General features: G+C 36.4%; 2 long non-coding RNA genes across 3 annotated transcripts; both read right to left on the bottom strand.

Moving 5' to 3' along the window:
* Positions 1-8491: 8491 nt before the first annotated feature.
* On the bottom strand, positions 8492-12431 carry LOC141687266 (uncharacterized). Of its 2 annotated transcripts, XR_012560981.1 has the most exons (5): positions 12295-12422; positions 10473-10597; positions 9524-9747; positions 9118-9450; positions 8492-8647 (listed from the first exon to the last, which is right to left on the bottom strand). It is a non-coding gene; the product is annotated as an uncharacterized LOC141687266 (long non-coding RNA). The 2 variants fall into 2 exon arrangements; XR_012560980.1 differs by lacking the exon at positions 8492-8647 and having other exon boundaries at positions 8674-9450; positions 12295-12431.
* A 4959-nt stretch (positions 12432-17390) lies between these two features.
* On the bottom strand, positions 17391-19025 carry LOC141683340 (uncharacterized). The gene is made up of 3 exons (XR_012560239.1): positions 18325-19025; positions 18169-18243; positions 17391-17510 (listed from the first exon to the last, which is right to left on the bottom strand). It is a non-coding gene; the product is annotated as an uncharacterized LOC141683340 (long non-coding RNA).
* Positions 19026-19325: the final 300 nt, after the last annotated feature.

Here is a 19325-nt window from a genome sequence, read left to right as displayed (position 1 = left end):
TTGTGCCAATTCCAACTTTCATCAATTGATGCTCTACTCAGCAAACAGATTGCAAAACCATCAGAACTTGTTGAAAGTCTGGCTTCATAAATATTACCATGCATGTAACCTTTCAGAACCACTTTGCCTATAAAATTACTTACAACTTCACAGTGTTCTTCAAAGAAATCCACATGATAACCTCTGTCACAGATTTGACTCACACTTAGCAGATTGTGTTTAAGTCCTGAGATAAGAGCTACTGCTTCAATGATGACATTCCCAAGATTTATATTGCCATATCCCAGAGTTTTTCCCATGTTGCCATCTCCATAAGAAACTCCTGGGCCAGCTTTCTCCACAAAGTCTGATAGCAGGGCTTTATTTCCAGTCATATGTCTTGAACATCCACTGTCCAGCACTAGGATGTTTTTCCTGTTGCCCTACAATCACAAAGACCACTAATGGTTAGTTTTAAGGACCCGGACTTTCTTGGATCCTTTGGCCTTTTTAAGTTTGTTAGCATTTGTAGCGGATTTAATTTCAGAGTTTATGCTAACATGCTGTTTATCAGAGTTTATATCAGACTTTGCATCAGACTTTACACTAGAAGGAATTAAAGTAACTTTCTTCAAAGAAGGTTTTATTTGCTAATAATCATAGTACAAACTATGATATTCCTTACAAGTATAAATGGAATGCCATAAACTACCACAATGAAAACAAGGATTTTGTGGCTTAAACCTAACAGACTGACTCTTAACTCCTGTTCTAGGAGGTGAAGAGTTTATATCCTTATTCTTCTTGCAAAAAGAAGCAAGATGGTTAGAGTTTCCACAGTTATAGCATTTCTTTCTAGGAGCATTAGGAACATTCATATAATTATTGCTTTTATTTATACCTTACTTTCCATTCCTATTTTTCCTAGCTTCCTTTACCTTGTTCACATTTCTAATCTCTTTCAGATTATGCTTAAGCTGCTTCTTTGTCATTAAGCCTATGTTTACTTCAGCTGGTTTATCCTGTTTTAATTTGTCAGAAGTTGACTTTTCCTTAACTTTTGCTACAGACTCTTTCATCTTTTCAGAATCAGACTTAACAGTTTTTGCTACAAACTTAACATGATTTACCTTTGGCTTAGCAGTCTGTTTAACAACAATTGGCTCAATTTATTCAGTTCCTTTTTCACTTTTATCATCTCCATAACCTAAGCCCTCTTTCCAGTTTCCACTACTTAATAAATTCTGAGTTGTTCTACCAGAGTTTGTCCAAGTTCTGATAATCTCTCTTTACTTTTCTAAGTCAGCTTTTAGAGATTCATTCAATTTTAACACTTCATCTCTAACATATAAAGCATCATCTTTTTCTTTCTTAGTTTGATGAAGAAAAACTAACTCCTTTTCTAAATAATCATTTCTCTTTTTATAAGCAAGATTTTCAGATGTTAATCTTTCACATGTTAAAGTCTGATATCTATAACTAATAAATATGGTTTTAAGATATAATCTCAACTCAGTAATATCATCAGTATGAAAAGCATAAGTTGTTTGAGGTACCTTCAATTCAGCAGTTTCAGGGCTGCTATCAGCATTTGCCATCAAGGCATAGTTCACCTCATCTTCAGAATCTTAAGTGTCTGTCCAGCTTTTTTTCTTTGTGAAAAGTGTCTTGCCTTTGTCACTTTTTCCTTTCTTGCAGTCAGGAGATATGTAGCCTCTTTCACCACAGTTGTAGCATTTGACATTTGAGTTGTCTCCTATGTCAGACTTTGCACCTTTGCCTTCAGACTTTCTGAACCCTTTCTTATCAGAACTTACACCTTTCCTGGAAAACTTCTTTCCCTTTCTGAATTTCCTGTAGGCTATCTTTGTGATACCCTTCACCATAAGAGCACACAATTTCATCATCTCTTCATCAACATCTATTTTAGGTAAACTTTCAGTTTTTGAATCATCATCATCAGAATATGATGACTCTGAATCAGACTTTATGATGAGAGCCTTTCCTTTGCCCCTTTTTGAGGCAATAACTTTAGGAGATTCCTCCTCAGCCTTAAGAGCAACTGTCCTTGACTTTCTTCCATGCCTCTTGCTCCTTTGATCCATCTCAAGTTCATAAGTCTTGAGCATACCATAAATTTCATCAAGAGTAGTTTCAGTAAGGTCATAGTTGTCTCTTATGGTAGTATACTTCAAATCCCAATTTTCGGGAAGAGCTAAAAGGAATTTTAGATTAGAATCTTCAAGATCATATTTCTTGTCCACCAGTGACAGATCATTCAAGAGTTCGACAAACCTGTCATATAAGTCAGTTAATGACTCATCAGCTTTTGAGTCAAAGTGCTCATACTCTTGAGTGAGTATAGTCCTCCTGTTCTTTTTGATTGCATCAGTTCCCTGACATTTTGTCTCCAAAGCATCCCATATCTCCTTTACAGTCTTGCAATGTATTACCCTGTTTGACATGACATTATCAATGGCACTATGCAGCAAATGCCTTACCTTTGCATCATTGGCAATAGATGAGATGTCTTCAGCTGTGTACTCACATTTTTCCTTTGGTATGGTCTTTGCTGGTTGATCAGCAACTACAACAGAGAGCTTGGTAGGCTTATGTGGTCCTTCATTAATTCTATCAAGGTATTCTGGATCTGTAGCTTCCAGAAACATAGTCATCTTCACTTTCCATATGGGATACTCAGAAGGTCTCAGTATGGGAACCCTAATAGTCTCATATCGACTGTGGGTTTGAGTCTTTTGAGTTTTTTCAGTTTTGGTGGGTTTGGTTGGAGTTTGTGCTTCTTCAGACATGATTGTTTTGATCTTTACTGTATGTGTGTTAACAGATATGCTCGAATTGTTAGGTCATACAACAGTGTAGAAGGGGGTTGAATACAGTGTTTTCACAATCAAATCGATTTAACACAAGTATGTAACAAAGATCAAGTATATTGAATAAACTCTGTTACAATAAGAACTGTGTTCTCTCTCAGTGATGAACAAATATCACTAAGAGCTGCTAGGTTATAATGTATAATCTTCTCGATAATGATAACACATATAGTGTAAACCCTAAATCTGTGTTTATATAGTACACAATTATAAGATATATTCTAATTTATATGGAATACAATTCTGTCTCCTAAAATATATCAATCAGATATCTTCTACAAGTCTTGCAGTCCTCTAATTCTTTCGATGCATATCTTCTTTTGTTTTAGTCTTGATCTTCTTTTGTAAATCAGCTTCCTTCCTTATCTGTAAGTCTTCCCGCACTTAAGTTCTGATATGACCTTAAGTTCTGATATTAAGTTCTGACTTCCAGTAAGTCCTGATTTGTCCTGTTGTTAAGTTCTGAAAACTAAACACAAATCATATTAGACGTGACATCTCAAATATATCTAACAATATCCTTTGCATGAAGAAGATCTCTGTCTTTCAAGTTGTTTTGGAGAATGTTGTTATCTCCCTGAAGCCTCTACAGGCGCGCCCTCTCTTCCAAGATCTTGTCCACCGCCTGTGTAGAATGAAACATAAGCTGGCAAAAAGCCTTGACTGCCACTATTGGATCTCCTCATTAGTAACATAGAGAGACCCTGTAGGGCCAAGATGGTTAAGTGTTATAGAAGAGCTATTGGGTGCGCCCTCTGTCCGGCGCCTCTTAGAAGCGCCCTATTTCTCAGTTAAGTCTACCACTATCCTTTTAGGGACAGGGGTAGGTTGGAGGTCAGGGGTATGAGTTGGAATAGATGGTTGAAATCTTGAAGGATCTTTCTTTGGCCTTGTCGTCAAGACGCGCCCCAAAAGACTTGAAAATTCTAGGAGGAGCCATTTCTGCATAAAACATGTTGAAGGAATTAATAAAAACAGCAAAAGGCACGCCTAGAATATATGGCGCGTCCAAACAGAGTAAAGCAAATATTGAAGAAGTAATAAATGTGTTTATGATATGCACAAGTAGCAGATAAATGAATAAAGTGCATCAAGTAATATTTGGATAAGTAAAAAGCTAAGAAAACAGCAAATAAAATACAAAAAGGGTGCGTCCAAAAGGGAATTAGGCGCCCCCAACAGGTATCATTGTTATTCTAACCTAAAGGAGGGTCATTCTGAGTAGTACTGTCCTCATCTTCTTCTTCATCCTCCTCTTCATCACTGTCAACTTCTACAACGCGAGTGATGGGGATGCCTTTCCTAAATTATGTGTACTTACGCTTGGCCCAATAAAATCAGACAATATGCAGACTCACATTAAGTTGGACTCGGTAGCAAGCATTTTTAGGTTCCATCTCTCTGAAGCAAACCTAAGTATAGGCTCTACCAGAGCTTTGGGTGCGCCCTCAAGCTCTCGCACAGATGGCTTGTCTGGTGCGAAAGGAAGAAACATTGTAAGAAGAAAGACGAATTAAGAGTAAAAGAGAGAGAGAGAGAGAGAGAGAGAGAGAAGAGACATAAATTAAGGCACACCCTTACTTGGTTCTCTGTTGAACTGTATTCTGATTCTGGGGACATCATACAGGTAGAAAAATTTCTCCTTCCACCCTTTCTCATGACTGACCTTCCTAGATGAAAAGCCTTTCTTATTGTGTTGCTTATCTACTACTAAATAATAGTAGCCATGATCAGATTTTCTGAGGTTAAAGAAATGGCTGACTTCTTCCATGGTGGGTGAAGGAAACCCTAGATCCATGTACATAATGTACAGTTCCAAAATAAGCTTATAGCTATTGGGGGATAATTGATGAAGCGCTAGGTCATATAACCGATCATTTCCCTCAGATAAGGATGAAGAGGCACACCCACTCCTAAAGAGGCCAACTTTGGGCTTGTGACCATTCTAGAAATTCTGAAATTTCTTCCATAGTTGAAAATATGAGGATGCATCATACTCAGAGAGCGCACCCATATACCCTCCATGTCGTAAAATTCCATCAGCCATTCGAGTTGTTCGTCTGAGCAGTTAGATGAAAGTCCCACACAGAATAATTTCCCCTGCTCTTTTCTAAATCATTTTTTCACGACCTCAGTACATACTTCATACTTGCTCCAGTCGAAATCTACCTCACTGTCAGAGATCTCTTAATGCTCAAAAGGGATAGAAGAAGGTGTGGGAGAATTGGAGAGTGTCTTCATCAAAAAAGTTCGTCTCTCACGAAGAGGTGAGGAATTCGCTTCAGGAGCGCCCTCCGATTTGGGGAAAGCAGGCGCGCCCTGAGATTGTGGTGGAGATAGGCTTGGTGAACTTGACTTATAAGACACTTTGGACGGACCTGCATCTACATTAACCCCTATCTCAACGCTTCTATACCTATCTGCGTTTAATCCCTCCAACCAGTCATCATCGTCAAATTCTGTGTTAGTAGGAGCTGGGGATCTATCTTTTTGGACTAGCTTTTGCTTGCCTTTCCTTTGAGCTAAAGGAACGTTGTCCGTAGAAGAGCTGTTTGAAGAATCTGCCATCAGTTTTCCTTCTTTAGAGTCTTGAACAAGGCACTCCGCCCGATGCAAGAACTCAGGAGTATGGTGGGCGTTTGGGGGCTGAGGTTCAAAGTAGGTATTTGGAGGAGAATATATCCCAAGATTTGAGAGAAATTCCTTGAAGGGATGAAAGGGAGAAGACGCGCCCTCCTCTTCCAGCTGTCAAAACAAAAGGGAAAAGTTGTTGAGGGCACATCCAAAGAGAAATATGAGGAAGAGTGATTAACAAAAGTAAAAAAGAAGAAGAAGAAGGCACGCCCTCCAAAGTATAGGCACGTCCTAGTTAGCGTGGTAAGGATCAAAAATGATGGGAAGTGATCAGAGAGCAATCCTAAGTGAAATGCTATGGTTACTTGAAATATATAGAAGATAACGAAAACAAAATATAACGCGTCCTAACGAAAGGAGGCGCGTCCTATGGTTATCTATGATTTTGTGAGCAGAAAACTTCAAACCCTAGTTCAGTCCCTTTAGGGCGCGCCCTATGTGTAATCAAGCGCAAGTTACTTCATGATAATGGTTGCAATTCCACAAACATGGATTTGAATTTAAAATCCTAAGATTACGGATCTTCATTATAAAATCTGAATACATACAGATATATGCCCACAGATACATACACTGATACATACGTATCAAGAACATATATGTTCAAGAAGATGAAAAGTTTTTTATCACATGCATTACTAATTAGTCAACCAAATCTTAAAAAAAGGAATCATGTACCATTCTGTTTGCTTGAGAGATCAAATGGAGAAAGGTCAGGAACTGAGTGGCTATTGCTTGAAGTCGCCGGCAGTTTTTGTTCTTCAAGAGAGAGAGAGATGAGAAGGTAAAAGTAAAAAGTAAAAATGAAAGATTGCTTTGTATTTATAGCTGAAATAAACATGAACAGCTGTCAATCCTATCAAATCAAATCAATCATGTCGATCACGATTCCCGAGAAAGAAGGGGAACCGTTTTAGAACGCCTAAATTTCCAAAAGACGTGCCATGTCCCTTTGAAGGCGCGCCCTTGATGATATTCAGAGTTATAAAATTTTTGAAAAAACATGTGCCATGGGGAAAAAACTCTAAATTTCCGAAGGAGGCGCCCTGTTAAAGGCACTCCTTATAAGATAATATGGGAAATATATAAATTTATACAAATTTTCAATGAAGACAAAAAATTCCAATCCCATTTTCAATAGCATATGGAATTTGGGGTAGTTGTTATGCCTGAAATTTGGTATAAATATTATTCGGGTCAAAGCCGGATCAATTGCGAGTCAATTGGACCTAATTGGGGAATTTGTGTGTAACATTAAGGAGAAGATAAGATAAGTTCTCTTTGGCTAAAAAGATAGAAGGCGCGCCTTGTCTATTCCAGGAGGACGCACCCAAATTTATGACAGAGGCTCCTTATTGTTGATTTGAAAGATAACACGCGCCCTCTTATGTATGGAAGGGCGTGCCCTCCTGATGAAAGGAAGGCTTGGGATGACCATATACGGGTTGGCCATTTACCAATGGAAGGTCTTAGGGCGCGTCCTAGAAAGAAGGATGGCTTAGACAAGGCTTCAACATGGTTACTTGAACGGGTTCATTGGATGATTCAAGGAAGAAGGAGATTATTATTACTAACCTATTTGTTGCAGGTACTCTATTGAAGAGCTCCTTCCTATAATGCAACCACAGGAAGGCGGTGTCCGTGGTCAGAGTCCTCCAGGGGTATGCCTTGCCTGGACAGAAGACCTCCTCCTGTAGTCAATGAGTGTCCTCATTGGGGACGTGGGGTGAATTCTGGTGTGTGCTTTGGGAGCTCTGTCTCTGTAGTCAACGGGTGTCCTCGTTGGGAGACTTCGGAGTATCCTGCACTTTGCACCCAAAAGTTTGGGATCACTTGTCCTGTAATCTGGTAGGGGTTCCTTATCTGTGGGACAAGGATGCGTTCAACATTTGGGGTGAACCACGGCTATACCTGCGTCCACGGATTACAGAAACAGCTGGTAGCGGAGGGTTATCCTTGGCTAGGAAGATGTCTTATCCGTGAAGTCTCGAAGCAAGGACGAGCCTTGGGCCTTTGTGGTTGGGTCTCATCGGCGGACATTCCTAAAACTAGTAGAAGACAGTTTCCAGTAGGTTTCCTACTGGGCCTCGGGACAAGAAATCTAAACCCGTTAGATTTCTTGTTCCCCAAGAACTACGTTGGCTTGTTCTTTATAAATAGGGATATGTAGGCAAATTGTAAGGGGTCAGAAGCGAGAGTACAAAGGAGCCACCACTAATTTTAAGCAATCTCAGCCACTAATAATCACCACCACCGAAAACTGTTCACGTTTCCCGACAAACACTATTCATATTTTTCGAGAAAAAACCACCATCATAGATCTCGTTTCCGGTTACGAACCTCGAACTTTATTGCTACCAAATTCCTCCCCCAACAGATTCATAGTTTATTTATCTACAATTGTATTTATATTTTGTTTTGACAATTCAGCGTCAAACAACTTTTCCCCGCCTAAACTCGCGAATTACGATTGTTTCTATTTGTAAAAAAATGAAATTAAAAAGATAAAAACAGTTCAAAAAAAGTAAACGAAAATTACAAATATTTTATTTGCAATCCCATAATTAACACGTGCATTGCACATGATATAATAAGTTATTAGTCTAATAAAAGAACAAGCGAGGAAGAGTATATAGGGTGCAGATATAGTTGCTTCTTGCTTGATTATGTTTAACTCTGATTTGTTTTCTTTAATGAAATTTGAAGTGATTACGTATGTGCGTTTGAATTAACTGGTTTAATTTGGAATAATTTGGAATCAACTCTTTAGCTGTGGTTGTATATAGAAGAACAGAAGATTTGGACCTGTAGTTGTGTATAAGGTTGAGTTTTAGGAATTGTTGACAACTTTTTTAGAATTCATAGGGTCTGAAAGTTATATGTGAATCTCACATATTGTATTTAGAGTATATGGACCAGGTATTTATTATGTAAATAAGCCTGCAGGGCTTAGTTTTTTCAAACATGCAACGTCATGATTCTTTTGTTCACAATTCTTCACAAAGGAACAACAAAATGGTCCTCATAGTAATCAGACCACGCAAACTTTGCGGGCTCCTTGAAATAGTTCAGTACATCCAAAACTGTCAGACTAGCTTCTGCAAGGTACAACACCATCAAGAGCAGAGCGGTTAACCTCAAGCCTACAAAATTATGTATCACAAGTTATAACTACTCTGGATCAGAATGTACATATCTTCGGAATCCCTGGCCATCTAAACAGGGGATATTATTTAATACCAGAAGCATGATAAGAACTTAAAAACAATTGGTTTTCACTGTAAGAGAGTAATGAACTAGTGCTACCTTCTGCATACGACTTCTGTGGTCATCTTTTTACATACAACATTATGATATATTACTTCTCACTTTCACTAGATTTTCAAAGTACAAAAATATGAGAATAATAAAATCAATGTCAACTTTTTTACTCATTTAATAGCGTTCCTAATTCATAGCTGAAAATAATTTATTTTGTCGGTATTAAAAGTAGATTATAACTTCTTGAGTAGTGTCCCATGTATACAAATAAATCCTAATGATTAGCCAACATCACATATGCAAGATGTATGTCACTTGATAAAAACTCATGATCTGATCTATGATGGTGTACCTGCTTCCTTCTTCCAATACTCAGTAAGAACATTGTCGGCATAAATAAGCCAGGGAATTCTGAGCCTCTGCAGGGGGTTTTGTTGCTAAGAATTTCCAAGCACCGAGAACAACTGGCACCAATTCCATCAACAGTCAAGGAGAAGAAATCTAGTTCCCCACTAACTGGTTGTACAAGTCCTACCCCATGAGCAAACCCAAAAACACCGTTATCTCAGGAACTTTCCTTAGGTTTCTTCACAACACCTGAAACTCCAAAAACAACTCCTTGCCCAAGAGCTTCTGTTCCTTGCCTAATTCCATCACCTACCCCAGTCTTTCTCCTTGACCATACCTAATATCCCATGCAGATAAGAATTGATCTACTACTTCTGAATTCCAAAAATAGAGACAATTGAATAACTTACCTGCGTTGAATGCAGCTGCTTAAACTGTCCATCTGTGGAAAGCTCAGCAAACCATTTACCGAGAGAAGCTTATGGGGAGCTTGTCATGCCCAACACATCTACGCAAAATATCAAATGCAGTGGATTATGGATTACATCTCTCCAGACACGGTTTCCAGTCGAAAGAATGACTGATCTTTTTTTTTCGTAAATCTGTCTTTATGCATCATTTTCCTCAGATGTACCTGAAGAATATAGTTCCCAGAATTAGCATCAACTTGTAGTGCACGATGACATCTGAGAAAAGTATATCTGAAATAGTTTGATACGATAAGAACATAGGAAGACAAGCATTGTTCAAAAAGTTGTAGCGATAAAATGAAGCGACAGTCTTACTCCAAGATTGATGAATTTTGCGTACTTAAGAGATAATTCAATTTTATGATTTTGAAGGAGAATATCTTGAAATACAACATCTTGCACACTTGTAATAGATTTAGAGTACTATTTAGAGAGAGTCCTTGCTTCTGGAACATGGCATAGACAAGGCAAAGCAAAACTAGCTACCAGTCGATGAGCTACATTTCTATACGAGTGCACATGAAAGGTTTTCGGAATACGAGAAATCTAAAACTATAACAGAAGAAGGGCAAGAGTGATAAATGGATCAAGTTCCTAATAACACATTCTATGATGTTTACATAAAACTAGCTCCCTCCAGCAGGGAGATGTATAATAATCAACTCGTAAAAATGTAGACACAGAAAAAGAGAAGGTTTATCATGATGCAAATTCCACAAGGAACAACTGACTGGGAAAAGAAAATTATACTTCATCTTTCCCTCCTTCAGATTGCAGTTAGAACATAATCAAATTGTCTACATTTCTAATGTATCAAACAAATAATTTCAGGCAGATATACATATAGAAGTGTCAAATTCTACTTGGTAAAATACATAAGAGAGTTGACCTGAATTTTAAATGCATTGCCGATTGCAGAGAGGATGGCTCCATACACCTAGGACAACATGTGGACTTTGAGCAGGTGCAGTTTCTATTGCCAACTTAAGCCTAATCTCTGAGACGTCTTTTAGACTGAAATGTACAGGAAAAATTGCCATGTAACTCTTGTGTGGAAATATGAAAGGACTATTTCTGCAAGCAACTCTTCAATAATAAACACGATATGACCCCATGCAAGTAATTGTGGAAATATCCAGTTCCTTGTCATCATGGTACATCAAACACATACATATGCTAGAATAAATAATGAGTTACTATGTTACGACCTGGACAGATACAAGGTACACTGACCAAAAAGTTTCAAGGTGAATACATGCAGCTCCCAAGATCCGTGAGGCTTAGGTTGATACACGTGATACCCATATAATGTCATGAGGATGCAATTTGACCAAGTAGGCACAACTGGTATTGCAAAATAGGTTACGTATGTTTATGTTTCAAGTTTCAACAGATAGTTATAGAAATGTCAAATTTTCTTGCCATCTCAACTAGATAATCAACAATTAAATCATTTTCATATTGATTTCTTTTCAGTAAAAAAAGAGAAAAATAGAGGGGAGTGAGGTTGTGCACGCTTCACATTACAGTTGTGTTATACTGTACATAAACAGGAAGAAGTATACTAGATATAAATATTGCTCTATTCGTATCTCTGGATCAACTTGTGTTCCATGGAACTTTGGAAATACAATCTAGTTGAAGATTATTGTAAAAATCTACAAAATCCCAGATTTCTGGCTCATTTAAGTCTCCAACACTTGTCGGTCACCTAAAACATATCATTTGTTTCCGTCAGATAAAACATATTTTTCATACTTGATGCAGCTTTGTATTTCAAAGGTAGGCAACTGTACCAAATTTAAAAATTAATGCACCCCTGATAAAGAAGAATTGCCCGTATGTAGACATATTAGTAGACCTCAATGCCGTAAAGATTTTCATTTCGTATAGCATTAGTCATTTTGAATATTAGATGATTTATATTAGAGGCCTGTTCAGGTGATAGCAACACTGGCATTGGGATTAAAGTGGTGATATCAAGTCTTCATCAACTAATTTAGGCATTTACTGGGCAAAAACTCAGTTAAGTGTCTTAAATGTTACTCCCTCCGTCCCCCTCAATTCTTTACATTGGGGGACGGGGGCTCGGCACGCAATTTAATGCTCTTATTAAATGTAGTTGCATAATTTTTTTTTAAATTTTTTTTCTTCTAAATAAAAATATAATGTTTAAACTTTTATACAAAAAAAAAAAATTTAAAAATAAATTACGCAGATATACTTTATAGTTGCCTTAAAATGCGTGTCAAGCATGTGAAAAAAACTGTAAAAAAATGAGAGGGACGGAGGTAATATAAGACATGTGACAGTATCATGGCCCATGGCCGAGGTTAGGGGCCTCCACTGTGCTTGCGCATTGGAGGGGTGCTTGTCTGAGGTCTACCCAAGTGGTGGAGCATAAAAGATTCTTAAAGTAGATGGAAACAGATACTTGCATGGTACAAATATTGTCATTTTTTTTCAGATGATTCCTACTTGGCCCAAATAAGATCAGCTGTCCACACAATAATATGTATCAAATTCTGCACAGCCAAGCTTTACAAAATAAAGTTTCCAGGTCACCACTTGGTTTTTGCATAGCCCAGATTCATTAGAGCATTACATTCAATAGATAGTTGAACTTTTAGATGATATGTGTATTTCAATAATGTTGTCAGACATGGGACAACCCATGCAACATAATCTTTGAATGCAAATAGAAGATTTACCTGTAACTTACTAGTTTCACCACTTTCACGATTTACGTATGAGACTCTAGCATCAGATGCAGGCAGAACTCTTTGCTCATCTTCACTGCCTAACTTGATATGCAAGTTACTACTAACTCTGTAAAAGTCATACACAGTCGAACAAAGATTACCTAAAGAAGAGATCGTTCAAGTTACTACCACTGTTCAGGTATTATAAAGGTAAATTTACAAACTAGGAATTGTGGAATAGGAATCACCTTTGTGGAAACAGATTAAGAGGGGCATGGTTTTGATGATACAGAGAAAAGCATCCAGTTTTCAACAGCATCACAGGCACGCAGCTCCAAACTGCTCCAGACCAGATTGACTTATAGATGCTGACAGACCCAACAGCTTAAAGTTCAATGTTAAAATGTAGTAGCAAGAGATCTCATAACATCTAAAAGTTTGGAGACTGAGGAACAATACAAATTACGAACTATCTGAACCAATATCTATCAAAAGGCAAAAAATAAATAACAAAAAAAAATGCAAACTGAAATAGCATGATACATTACGGGCAAATACCTTTCTTCATGTCAGTTACTATCAATTCTACAATGTAGTCGGCCTATTTAAATTAAAAAAACAATAAGATATATGCCAGAAATTGGTGCAAGTGGAGCAATCATATCTGTGCAGCTGCAAACAATTTTATAGTTTTAAATAAATTTAGAGATGAAAAATAAACTCAAAAAGGGTAAAATTCACCATGATAGATAATTCTAGACCAGGAACATATTTCCTGTATTCTTATAAATTAAATCCAAGATCACCCTGGGATTATTTAAGAATGGAAATTACTTACTAGCTTATAAGTTGATACTTAAAGAAAAATCTATCAAGAAAAGATATTAAGAGAGCATCTATGTTTATATAAAGAGAACTGATACGAGTAGTAAAGATTATTAGAAAGAGTAAATCCTAATAGCCTATATTGCAAGGTAGCCAATCCATGTAAAAAGAAACATACATAAAAGAGCAAGTGCTAAAAGTCTAAGAATGGAGAACAGGACTATTACTTATTTAGAGAAATTATCAAATATGTTTCTCAAATTTGACAAGGTGTCAACAGATGCGATTTATTGTGCAATGTCCAAGTAAGAGCAATTAATGACCGAAGATTCAATTTTTAAGAAAAATATTTCGTTCCACTTCACTTATTTTTGAGAGATATGGCCACACCACACTACAGCCAAATTTGACTTGGTAAACACCCAGTACTCCATGTATAGAACATCCGACATTTCAAAAGAGATACATAAGATCCCCATAAGAAAGCAGTTCAAATGTGTTAAAGATTATATACTTGTCAAATGTGTTAAAGATTATATACTTGTAATCAAATAAAACCAGCGCACGGATTGCTCAAAGCTCAATACCGCCTGATAAAAATAATTCTAGAACAAGAGGTGACACATACATGAGCAAACTCAGTAAATATGATAACATTAACAGCTGCGGCTACTCAAGATGCTTAATTTTCTTAAAATAACATAATATATAATATTAAGTCAACAGGCACAAGTATAATGACAAAGATGCAGTCCTATGAAAAATGAAAACTTGATCTACAGAATCATATTAAAGAAATTAAAGAAGAAAATGGAAAACATACTACTGCCTCTGACACCATGATTGTCACCATTGTCCTGGGTTCGATGCAATGAATTCCTTTCAAATGCGCTTCAATCGTATTCTTCAAACTGGAACTTCTAATGGCTTCATTTCACCAGATGGCATCTTAATTATGTTGGGAAGTCCCCGGATCTCAGTAGCACGAACAAAAATGTCTTGAACAAGTTTATTTTGTGGTTTGACACAGAAGTTCCTCTTGTGATGGATGTCCACAATAGGAGTTTCACCAAGTGTTGAAGAAACTGCTTCCTAAAAAATAAAAATGTATAGAAAACAATATTATTAATTTGCCTTTAAATAATAGGGTCATTTGCTTGGTTCAAATACAAATGACAAAGGAAAATAATGATTTACCCTTGCTTTGTAAGATTCATAATAATTTACCCTTGCTTTGTAAGATTCATGCACATTAGAAAAATTTGTCCAGCTTGCATAAGCTTGAAATCTCATGTTTGCAATAGCATTGGAAACAGTAAGATTTAAGTTCAGATCTCTAGTAGATGTAATCCGTAATTGAGATGGAACACCTGGGGAACTAATATCATATTGATACCTGACAAAAAAAATCTAATGTTTTGGTAATAGGGATTGGGGAGAGTCTTTCTATCTTCCTAGTTGCACTCATCAACATTGTTCTCAACAATGCTACTATCATGCTCTGTCAGATGCTCTGGCATAGTGTAGCCAATGGTCCTAGATTTCAGTACAACCAGCCTAAGTTCTTGCCTATTCCCGCTTATTTATCAATAAATGTGAAGCTTTTGAGCGTCAAACTGAGAAAACCTTCTACTAGTGTATTGGACTTTAACCTTTTCCTATTTTATTGGACTTTATAAAAGCCATAGACCATTGACCTGACACATACACAAGTTGAAAACTGTAACAATAGTTATAACAATAACAATATATACACAAATATATATTAAGAATACAATATGCATTATTATATTATATATAAAGTTCTTTTTGTGCTTACACCATATAGTTTGTACTCACATAATTATAAGTTGCAGCATGCTTTTACTCGCATAGTAAAACAATATGGAAAAAATCTATAAGAATTTGGATGAAGTAGGATAGTGATAGTTTTGTTTAGAGAACTGTTCAAGTAGCCTGTTTCCAGTAGTTTACCTTTTTAGGCTTTAATTCTTATTGAGAATGTAAGATAGGTTTATTATGATATACAGGAGCTTATTCTAGGTAAATATGTAAACATTAATTTAGTTGAGAAATTATTAATTCTAAATTAGTGATTTTCTCTTGCCAGATGCCTTCTGAAAATTCCAGCAGCCTGTACCCGTCAGAAAACAACTTAACAAAGTTAATGAATTTACCTGAAGATTTGCAAGAGAAACGTCAGTTGTGAAACAATAATGGAGGCACAAGTTGACAACACCATAAAAACAGAGACCTTGGTAGTAATCCATATGCCGGCACTTTGAGAATCATCAAGACCTTGAGAAACTACATGCTCAATCACATTATTTAAAGATGGCACGATGAAATTTTCCAATGGGGGGAATGTCATTAGGAGTTCCTGACAATTTTCCAAAGCACATTCTGTATTTAGCTGATACTCTATGATTATAGTTCAATTTACATACAATAGCCTGCATATCAGAAAAAAGTTGTATCTACATATTAGCCAACTCCCATTGTTTCTTCTCTATGCAGCAAATATCACTATTACTAAACCTAAAAAACTGTTTGCTCAGGAATTCTTAAGTCAATCTGGTAAAAAAATCAATCCGGCTGATCTCCTAATTCAAAGTAAAATATCTTCATTCTAGCCAATACCACTATCGTATTACAATTTTCGACATAGCATTATAAATTTATTCTCTCTTGATTTATTCTAGCCAATTTGTAAATCATATTTAAAAATATATCATTAAATATATTATGAGAACCACATAAATAACATAATAATAAAATCATATTTTCCCACCTCTAGTCCTCTACTAAGTTACTATAAATTTCTTTAGTAAGTTGGAGTGTTCCTGCGCGTAAGCTTATATTTGATTTAGTTCAGCCAGACTAATTCAATATCTACAAGTGGTACTCATCAAATATTACCAAAACTCGTACTTCCAGTTTCAGAAAAATTTCTCACCGTGACAGTTAAAATATCCATAGACCACTAAGAGGTGTTCTGCACAGTTAGATGAACGATGTTGAGCTTTAAATAGCTGCAAAAAGAGTAGACTAAATCAGTGATTGCTACAGTAATAAATTAGCAAAAAGTGAAGCAGCAGGGTTATGAGCAAAACTGCTGGACGCTGCACTTACTCAAGGCTTTCAGTTCTCTGAGGCATCAATATAATTGGTTTTCTAAGTGAAAGGTCCTGATTTAGAGCAGGTGATCCTTCAAGTTCAATTTTAGTAAACCATTTCTGGTTTGTTACTTGATCCTTTACTTTCAATGTAATCTGTGGTACTGGATACAAGGCCCATAAAATGATTCACAACCTACAAGCCAGTTTTATGAAGATCGAACATTAAGTAGATGCAAGTCATCTAAAACTAATTTACCTCTTGAATAAAGAGAGACGAATAAACGATGCGAACTTCAGAAAGGTGTCCAAGAAGACTCTAATCCTACCCCTTATAGTCTTCTTGATCATCAGTATAAAATGAACTAAACTCCAGCTAAATGCCTGTTCACATTAAAATGCGCTCAACCTGCCATATGGTTAACATTATAAAAATAAATACAATCACGACTTCAACTTGCAGTTGTAATCACAGAAAAAAGATGGCCAAAACAATACATGAAACACATCAAGCGAAGCTGAATAACAGGTATACAGCACAGACGCTGTACGGAATCTAGACTTGAAAACAGAGCTTAAATGGGAGATATATTTTTGTCCTGTTCTCGGAGAAAGACCCTATAACAAATGTCCTCCTTCAACATTAGAAATCTTGCATCCTAATTTTACAACGTAAACTTTAAAAAATACGAAAAAGCAACCTCCCAATTGATATTCGTTAATCAATTGTAGTCAATTAATTATTTAACAACGTTAAATTTTAAAAGAATGACGAGGCAACCTCCCAATACATATTTTTTAATTAATTGTAGCCAATTTAGCCATTTCTCAATTTTAACTTATTTAGGTTTTGCTACCTTTTTAAAGACCTTGCTATCCCTGACAGAGAGACACCATTAATTTCACATGAAAGAGCATATCAGTTCTAGCACGCCCTCTAATCCTTTTAACTACAGAAAAATGAAGATACTATTGCTCGAAATTCAAAGAGTTATCTCTTAGCTATAAGCACCATCTTGAAAGCTCTATCATGCTGAACTGGGCGAGAAAAAATAAATCACAAGTCAAAAGATTAATACACCATTCTACTAAAATACACATAAACTAAATCTTTCCACACCTACCTGGTTATTATAATTGAATGTATCTTTAATTCATCAAGCACGCCACTTGTAAACATCCTTTCCATCTTTGAGATACCCGTTAAATTACTTTTGTCATCATATTCTATAGGGTCATCTGAATCTGACGAAGTTTGCAATATGTTGTTATAGGAGCAGAGTCCTACATAGAAATTACAGTAGTGAGGAAATCACAGTAGTGAGGTTCATCTGTATTGGTTGTGCACCTGATGCAATAGAATGTGTCTCAGCTGAGGCAGCCACTAGGGTAATGCCTAGCCTCACCCCAGGAAAGCCTTTCACAACTGTGTAGGCTTTCAACTCACAATCAGTCAAACACCACTGTAAGCTGTTACACAATCTTCCCAAAAAATATGAGAAGTATATATGCAAGACAGGGATAATTGAAACCTTGGCAGCAATTAACACAATATTGTGTTGCGCGCATACACACCGCACGTTATATACGAAGAGTTTACATAGTTTTATTAATGAAAAATTGTCAATCCATAAGGTCAACAGTTGATCATCACAGTTGACTATTGCATATGAAGCACATATACCTTTATGCAAGCTGGGGTTGGCTAGACTCATGCAAAAAGATACTCAGAAGGGGTTTAGATTGATTGAGACACCAGCAATAGACCATCTTTCTCGAAAAATGCACATGCTTAAACAATCTTAGTCAGGGTTTAACATGCTAATAAGGATATTAGCTAAAAGTTTGTAGCTTATAAACACAGTAACATTTGGATAGATTAACATATATAGTGGACAAAAGGAAGAAGCAGAATAACAATAATCAGATAAGGGACTATCACCTGAACTATGCAAGAAAACATTCCCAGACTCGAAGATGCTCTCTGTTTAATGGAACTACATTTCAGTCTTTTGTTCTGAAGAAACAAATATAAAAATGAGCTTTGACTTAAAAAAAAAAATAAAGTTCCACCACAATCATGCTATGCAAGACTTACATTCTGTGGGCTTAAGAGGCTTGGCAACCAAGAGGGCATGAGAAACTTCTTTGGCAGTATATTCTTTGTGGCCAACTGTAATTGTGAAGTCCTTATGTGTTTTTATCCAATTCAAAAGTTGTTTTGACAGTGTGTTCCAATTATTTTGGAGGTTTGTTAATAAAGCACCAGGTGCTTTTCCACCTTCAAAGTGTAAATGAACAAACTCTTTCATTAACCTAAGGCGGATAACTTCGGAAATCATTTCGATTGAAATGGTCATTGCTCTGGCTATATCTTCTATTTTATTTGACTCACAAAGTGTATATATAGCATCCTCTAATTGGAATCTTCCTAATGGTATATTGCTCCTATCCCCTGTATGCTTACGCATGCCCTCATAAGACTCTGATAGCCTAAGTTCCTCAAACTCAGGTTTTAGATGCCTAAACAAAGACATTTTCATGATTTGCTTCTTTAACTTTTCGAAACTATCAAAATTATGTCCGACTCCTCCTCGATCTTTTCCCAAGGATTCTGTGTCATCTTCCGAACGAAAGAGTTTGATTACATTTGATGTCGAAGGGCATGTAACCCCATGTATACAAATCTTCCTTCGAATTGATATAAATAACTGCATATTTATCATTATATACCCTTGTCAGAAAAAGAGGACTTTTTGTAACTTCCATGGCGGAATAAAGAACAAATAGGTCCTTGCAGTCCTCGCGGGGTGTTAACAGTGGTTTGGCAATTTTTACTTTTATAGCATCACAATACCGTACAAAATCACTTGCTGATCTTTCAAGGTAAAACCCTGGGCTGCAACCCTATATTACAAAATTGCACATGAGTTATAGATCTCAAAAAATTGCACACGACTAACAGATTAATCGAAACCGTTCCCATGTGATTTGAACAATTGAAGTGTGATGTTGTTTGTTGATGTTTATTTGACATGTTGATGTGTACTTCTCAGTTAAAATTAAAAAAGCAAAGTAGTCAAACCTATGCAAAAACTT

Source organism: Apium graveolens, chromosome 9 (genome assembly GCF_009905375.1).
Source record: "Apium graveolens cultivar Ventura chromosome 9, ASM990537v1, whole genome shotgun sequence".
Classification (NCBI taxonomy): domain Eukaryota; kingdom Viridiplantae; phylum Streptophyta; class Magnoliopsida; order Apiales; family Apiaceae; genus Apium; species Apium graveolens.
This window is presented reverse-complemented; position numbering and strand designations above follow the sequence as displayed.